Raw genomic sequence first — 8,167 nt, 5'->3', positions numbered from 1 at the left:
TTTCAATTTGAATTCCTATATTTTTGTCTGACAGCTGTGACTAGGACTTCCAATGTTATGTTGAATAAAAGCGCTAAGAGTGGATATCCTTGTCCCGATCTTAGAAAAAAATGTTTTCTCTTTTTCACCATTGAGTACAATGTTAACTGTGAGCTTGTCATATATGGCCTTTATTTGTTGAGGTATGTTCCCTCTATACCCAATTTGTTGAGTTTTTATCATAAATCGATGTTGAAATTTGTCAAAAGCTTTTTCTACATCTGTTGAGATGATCATATGATTTTTTTATTCTACAACAAAAGTGAATAATTTTTATTAACATTTTGTTAATGTGGTGTACCATGTTGATTGATTTGTGGATATTGGATCATCTTTGCATCCCTGGGATAAACTCCACTTGATCATGGTGTATGATCCTTTGATAATAGTTTGTTGAGCATTTTTTGCATCTATGTATGTCAGTGATATTGGCCTGTAATTTTATTTTGGGGGTACTTTTATCTGGTTTTGGTATCAGGGTGAAGCTGCCCTCAAAGTTAGTTCAAAAATGTTCCTTCCTCGGCAATTTTTTGGAATAGTTTGAGAAGGATAGGTGTTAACTCTTCTCTAAATGTTTTATAGAAGTTACCTATGAAGTCATCCAGTCCTGAACTTTTGTTTGTTGGGAATTTTTTATTACTGATTCAATTTTATTATTGGTAATTAGTCTGTTCATATTTCTATTTCTTCTTGATTCAGGCTTGGGAGATTGTACATTTCTAGGAATTTGTTCATTTCTTCCATGTTGTCCATTTTATTGGCATATAATTGTTCATAGTAATCTCTTATGATCCCTTGTGTTTCTGTGGTGTCAGCTGATAATGAGTCAGCTCTGAGTTTTGTTGATCTTTACTCTTTTTTGTCTCTGCTCTGATGTTTATTATTTATTTTCTTTTACTAATTTTGGTTTTTCTTGTTCTTTTCCCACTTCCTTTGGATGTAAGGTTTTATTCTTTATTTGAGACATTTCTTATTTCCTGAGGTAGACTTTTTCCCCTATAAACTTCACTCTTTTAAGAGCCTTTGCTATCTCCCATAGATTATGGATCATTGTGTTTCTATTTCCTTTGTGTCCAGGTGTTTTATTTAAATTCTCTTTTCTTTTTTTTGTTCATATTTTTCTTCTTCCTCTACTCTATCTTCCAGATTGCTGATCTTTCCTTCTGTATCCTCTAATATGCTGTGATTCCCTCTAGTGTGTTTTCCTTTCAGTTATTGTAGTCTTCAGTTCTGATTGGTTCTTTTTTGTATTTTTTTGAAGTTCTCAGTGAGTTTCATCCATTTTCTCCTGATTGCAGTAATCTTTATGACTATTTCTTTGAACTCTTTATATGGTAAATTGCTTATTTCCATTCTGTTTAGTTCTTTTTCTGAATTTTTGTCCTGTTCTTTTGTTTGGAAGGTATTCCATTGTCTCTTCATTTTGCCTAACTCTCTTTTTATTTCTACCTATTATGCATATCAGCCACATCTTCCGGTCTTAAAAGAGTTACCTATGTACAAAGTACCCTGTGGGGCCCAGTGGTACAACCCTCTCTGGTCACCAGAACCAGGTGCTCCAGGGTCGTTCACTGGGTGGGCTGTGTGCACCCTTCTGTTGTGATTGAGCTGCAATTTCTGCAGGTTTACTGGGGGGTGGGATTGGCCACCAATGTGATCCTCTTGCTTTCTTTAATGAAAATATTCATTGGTATTTTAATTTAATTTATGAATTGGAGTCCAGTCAATATTGAATTTTCTAAGTCTTACATTTTATTTGGTGAAGAATATAAATGCTCATTTTTAAACAAAGAATTGCTGATCTCATATTCCATGTATGGAGTGTTCAGTTAGGTCTAGGCCTTGGGGAGAACAAGGGATGGATTTGGAACAGACCGCAGCAATTTTGTGACCAACTTGCTATCATCCAGTAAGAGAGAGAAGAGTTGCAGCAAATTAATTGAATACAAAGTAGACTGTATTATATAACTTGAGTGGTTCATGGATTATTTTGAGAGCTTAAAGGAAGATCAAACTGTTCCTAGTTGGCAGTCAGGAAAAGCTTTGCAAGTGAGCTAATAATTGAGTTGGACTTTGGAAAATATAGCAAATGTGAACTTAGAAAAAGTCTGAGTAAGGACACTTGAAGGATGATAGATAGATTAAGAAGAGGCACAAAGGGAGGCAAACACAGGTGATGGTTTGAAAATTGGGATTACAGTAGCCCTCCCTGATCCAGTTTCACTTTCCACAGTTTCAGTTACCCACAGTAAACTCTGGTCCAGAAATGTTAAACAGAAGTTTTCAGTAATTAACAACTCATAAGTTTGAAATTGTAGGTCTTCTGAGTAGCATGATAAAACCTGGTGCTGTCCTACTCTGTCCTGCCTGTAATGTGAATTAGCCCTTTGTCCATTGTATCCTGCCCATTAGTTACTTGGTAGCCTTCTCAGTTATCAGATTGACTGTCATGGTATCACAGTACTTGTGTTCAAGTAACCCTTGTTTTACTTAATAATGACCTCAATGTGCAAGTGTAGTAATGCCAGCAATTCAAACATGCCAAAGAGAATCCATAACACGTTTTCTTTAAGTGAAGATGTGAAAGCTTTTGACTTAATAAGGAAAGAAAAAAATTATATGCTAAAGTTGATAAGATCTAAGAACAAATCTTCTCTCCATGAACTTGTGAAGAAGAAAAGAGAAATTCTTGCTAGTTTTGCTGTTGCATCTCAAAATGCAAAAGTTATGGCTATGGTGCATGCTAAGTGCTTTGTTAAGATGGAAAAGGCATTACATTTGTACAATAGGGCATTTTGAGAGAGAGAAATAGACCAAATTTGCCTAACTTTTATTACAGTATATTGTTATAATTGTTACATTTTATTATTAGTTATTGTTGTTAATCTCTTAGTGTGCCTAATTTATAAATTAAACTTCATCACAGATATGTATGTATAGGAAAAAACAGCAAATACAGGGTGTGGTACTCTCCATGGTTTCAGGCATCAACTGGAGGTCTTGGAACATATTGCCTGCAGATGCAGGGGACTACTGTACTTCAGTTTTATTAAAACATAGACGGGTGGTACAACCAATAGGGAGACAGTATAGAGGTTCCTTGAAGAACTAAAAACAGAGCTACCATACGATCGAGCAATCCCACTCCTGGGGATATATCTGGAGAAAACCATAATTCGAAAATATACATGCACCCTAGTGTTCACTGCAGCACTATTTATAACAGCCAAGCCATGGAAGCAACCTAAATGTCCATCAACAGATGAATGGATGAAGAAGATGTGGTACATATATACAATGGAATATTACTCAGCCATAAAAAAGAACAAAATAATGCCATTTGTAGCAACATAGATGGACCCAGAGATTATCATACTAAGTTAAGTAATTCAGACAGAGGAAGATAGAAAGACAAATATCATATGATATCATTTATATGTGGAATCTAAAAAGATGATACAAATAAACTTATTTACGAAACAGAAACAGACTCACAGATTTGAAAACAAACTTATGGTTACCAAAGGGGAAAGGTGTGGAGGAGGGATAAATTATGAATTGGGGATAAACATATACAGACTTCTATATATAAAACAGATAATCAACAAGGACCTACCATACAGCACAGGGAACTATACTCAGTATTCTGTAACAACCTATATGGGAAAAGAATCTGAAAAAGAACGGATATATGTATACGTTTAACTGAATCACTTTGCTGTACACCTGAAACTAACACAACATTGTAAATCAACTATACCCCAATATAAAATAAAAATTAAATTAAAAAAAAAGGAAGGTCTAAAGAGAAATTCTAAGGGAAAAAAGGTTAAATATATACATGAGAGGTAGTACTCAGGAACCAAGTAGTTAGAAAGAATAAACTCTAAACCCAAATTTTCTACTCACCCCTGACACGGTGCTTGGTATTACCAATTGGAAATATGTATTTGACAGAAAAGGGAGAACAGCACATGTAGAAGCAGGGAGGATGGGCATGATAGAGTTTGGGCTACCCAAATTTTTCCCCTAGATCAAACTTCTTAATAAAACACAGTAAAGCAGGAATGCCTTTTTAATACTCTTACAGGTAGAAAGAGTGTAAGGCAAATTCTGGAATGGTGATTACTTGCAAACCAATGTCAATGGAATTGCTTGGAGTGTTGAGTGTTTATTTTTGAAAGATGCCCAATGAAAGGAAAAATCAGAATGCAATTTCAAGAGGAGAATAGGTTTTGTGAACTCTGTCATCACTTCATTTTGCCTCTATGCAAAGAAAATTGTATCTTATGTTCCAAGTCACAGTACATTTGTCCTCAGATAGTTTTATGCCGTAGTCACCACCACCAATTTTCTGTCAAAATGTTTACGTTATCTGTGGGTCTGTTTCAGAAACTGACAAAAATTGTTAGGCTGAAGGAAAGAAATTTCAGTGAGTTTAGTACATGCTTTGGCTTCCTTACCAAATTCAAATGTTGCTTGCAAATTATATGACATTGCAATATGATGCCAGTTACATCATTTGGAAGATCTATTTGAGAATATCAAATTTAATTGTTTTGTTCTTCAGATGTTTGCAGACATTGACTTTGGAGAAGGCTCTGATTGGAGATTTCATTAAACTGGGGAAGTTCACAGGTAAGACAAAATGTTTCCACTTCTCTCTCTTTTTTTCTGACTTTTGTTGCAGAGCCATCCATGTTTATGTTGATTTTCCTATGGGGAGTGATTTATTTCAGGCTAACTTGTGATGAATATCTTTTTCATGATTAAAAGGAGTGCTTTTTAACCTTAGGCTATGGCAGATATATAAAACAGAAATGAAGCTTAAGATTGACTTGTTTACTTTTTAATCCTTTTTCCCCTCTACAATTTTTTTTAAATAAAAATTCAGTAGTTCTCAAGAACTATAGTTTGGATAAATCAGATTTTTTCGTTCCGAAGCCCAGTGTTTAACACTGGCGATGACATGAACTGTTGAATAGACTCAAGGGAGTTGCTTATCTGAGTACCTATTTAATCCTGACTGTGCTTGTTCACTGTTCACATGCTATAACCTTGGGCATATATCTCTTCTTACCAATACAAGGAGGGACTCTTCCATTTGGGAACTTATGGAACAACTAGAAATAATTAATAGCACCCTTTATGTTTGTATATGAGACAGGTCCATGTTCTATTTTGTATAGAATATCTTTAATGGTTTTGTAATCATGATTGTATGTTTCTTATAGAAGAAACCATGTGATGTTATTTGGATAACCTAAAAGCAAATTCTGTTAAATGGGAGATCTTTGTTCATTAAAAAAAAAAATGTATTAAGTGAAAGGAGCTAGACTCATATCACAGAACAATAACATATGTGTTTCAAAGCACTAATTTAAGCAGAAATGCATATGACAAATTAGTACATATGTGAGAATCAGCGGAAATGTAGCTCCAGTTTAAAATTTTTATTCCACTTGTCTACATTAATTAACAGTGAATAGAGCGGTGTTTCTTATACTTTTGCCACATTCTTTGGATTATCTTTGATTCTGGTCCACATTATCTATTGTATTGTCTTATTCTGGTGCATTCCAGAGGACTACTACTATGGGTATTACTTACTAATTGCTGAGATTCCTCTGACTCTGATTGTTTAGGGTTCAGTAATTAGCATATGGAGGTATTCTACCTCTGGTGTGTTTCTACTGTCCTGGATCTCTTTGATTCACTTCTGAATTTCCGGTGCAGTTAAGTCTTGATATAAATCTTTTTCAAATACACTCTAATGACTGTAAAAGTTCTTTGCTATTGGAGGTTAGAATTTAACATTCCCAGAAAAAACTATCTTCCGAGGGCTCCATTTATGACCCTTCTTTGTCTTTCAAGAACCCTTTTGTCTCTGCTTACTTCCTTACCTGTCATCACCTGAGCTGTGGAAGGCTGCAAGGGAGAAGAGGGCTAGAGTTGCCAGCTTTAGCAAACAAGAACACCTGGGAGGGGCAGAGACTGTTTTTGGTGGCACCTCTGAGCTATCCGTTAGATACCCAACTGGAGATGTTGAATAAAAATTAGATATCTGGACTTTTTTTTTTAAGATTGCCAAAACAACAAAACATTTATCTTGAGATTTGAGAATAATGGGAAAATTAAGTAATAGGAATTGGACCCTCATGGGGGTCTTCTGGGAAATCGGAAGCACCACCCTCTTCTGCAGGTCTATGCTTCTCCAGTTTAGCAATCAATTCTTTCGCTGGATTGAAGACGCCATTGGTCTGCTGGTCACAGACATAGCAGCCCCGGGGTGGGGTGGAAATGCTGCAGCGCACAGCTCTCGCGGAAATAATGCCTGCCCTTGGTGACAACTGGGTTTTGGAAGGTCTGTCGACAGATGAAACACTTGAATGGTATTTCCTCCTCATCACTTCCCACTTCGTAGTTTTCGTCCTCATAGACACCATTAGCGATCCTCATAAAACTCACATTCGATCTGCCACCCATGCTTGTAATCTGAATGGTCCTGGGGGAATTTGCAGCTGCCTCTGAAGCCGCAAAAACCAGTCTCCTTGTAACCCATTGAATTCAGATATTAGATATCTGAATCTGGACATTGGGGAAAATTTCTGGTCAGATTGGGAGCCATTGGAAGATTAAAGGCGTGAAACTAGATTAGAGGACCAAGCGACTGAGTTGAGATAAGGGAACCAAACATTAGCTCTGGACAACAACATAGAAGGTTTAAAATATGTGTAACTAAGTTAGTTCATTATGTGTTATAAACCTGTAAAAGTCTGTATATTCATATTGGCCTAAAACCTTATTTTCATTTTATTCCGCTTTGGGAAAATAGAGGATCAACTTAATTTGGATTTGCCTTCACTACTGAGACGTGTTCTAACACCTTATCAAGATGGTTTCTATAGGAGGTGGGACACTGCAGTGAGCCCTTAGCAACCTGAACCTGTGTGATAATGGGCTGGAATATAGCAGGTTTCAACTGTGTACTGGGTTCTTATTCATATTCTATAGGAAAGGGAAGGCTGGCTTTACTAACAGGAACTTTAAGTAATTTTTCTGTTTTTGAAGCACCGAAACCATCTTTCTTATATTATTCATTCAGGAGCTTTTTCTCCTTCTGAAGGGAAATGTCTTGGCAAATGTGAATGTGCTTCCATTTTCTTTCTTGTTAATTCTTTTCACATGATAAATTGCAGGGAACTGTTCTGAAATCCCTTGAAATTGAAAAGTCAGCCTACATGAATGCTTAGAAGCAAAGGTTTTAAACATAATAAGTCCATAGATACTCAGCTGAGAGAATTTTCAGAAACAGTTGCAGTAGACTGCTACCTCTTATGGGTACATGTAGATTCATTTGCATACCTTTCAATACTTCTTGCTTAGGTGGTCAATCTGAGTTATCTAAAATGATTGCAAAGCCTCCAAGGATTATTTAAAATATTTGATATTTTTGGAAGTTAAGGTCATTCACTAGGTAACCTTTTCTTTAATATTCAGTAAGTGAAAACAAAGACATATTTTTGGATTTCTCCTCATTTCCAGTGATACAGAAATGAACTATATCTGTTTCCAACCTGGCCTCCATGCCCCTGTGTGCACCAGGTCATAATGGAGGTCCTCAAGTCATTATTCTTTTCATTTAAAAAGGAGTATATATTCATAAAACATTTAAAAGCACTTTCAGGGACTTCCCTGGTGGTGCAGTGGTTAAGACTCCATGCTCCCAATGCAGGGGGCCCGGGTTCAATCCCTGGTCAGAGACCTAGATCCTGCATGCCTCAACTAAAGATCCCTCATGCCGCAACGAAGATCCCACGTTGCCACAACTAAGACCTGGCATGGCCAAATAAATAAATAAATATTAAAAAAAAAAAGACCTGTATGCAGAAAATTATAAGACACTGATGAAAGAAATTACATATGATACAAATAGATGGAGAGATATACCATATTCTTGGATTGGAAGAATCAGCATTGTGAAAATGACTCTACTACCCAAAGCAATCTATAGATTCAATGCAATCCCTATCAAACTACCACTGGCATTTTTTACAGAACTAGAACAAAAAATTTCACAATTTGTATGGAAACACAAAACACCCTGAATAGCCAAAGCAATCTTGAG

This window comes from Delphinapterus leucas, chromosome 13 (assembly GCF_059928025.1).
Source record: "Delphinapterus leucas isolate spDelLeu-1000000601 "Yukka" chromosome 13, BTC_Dleu_Yukka2, whole genome shotgun sequence".
NCBI classification, from domain to species: Eukaryota; Metazoa; Chordata; class Mammalia; order Artiodactyla; family Monodontidae; genus Delphinapterus; species Delphinapterus leucas.
The sequence above is the reverse complement of the archived record's forward strand: the minus strand, read 5'-3'. Positions refer to the sequence as shown.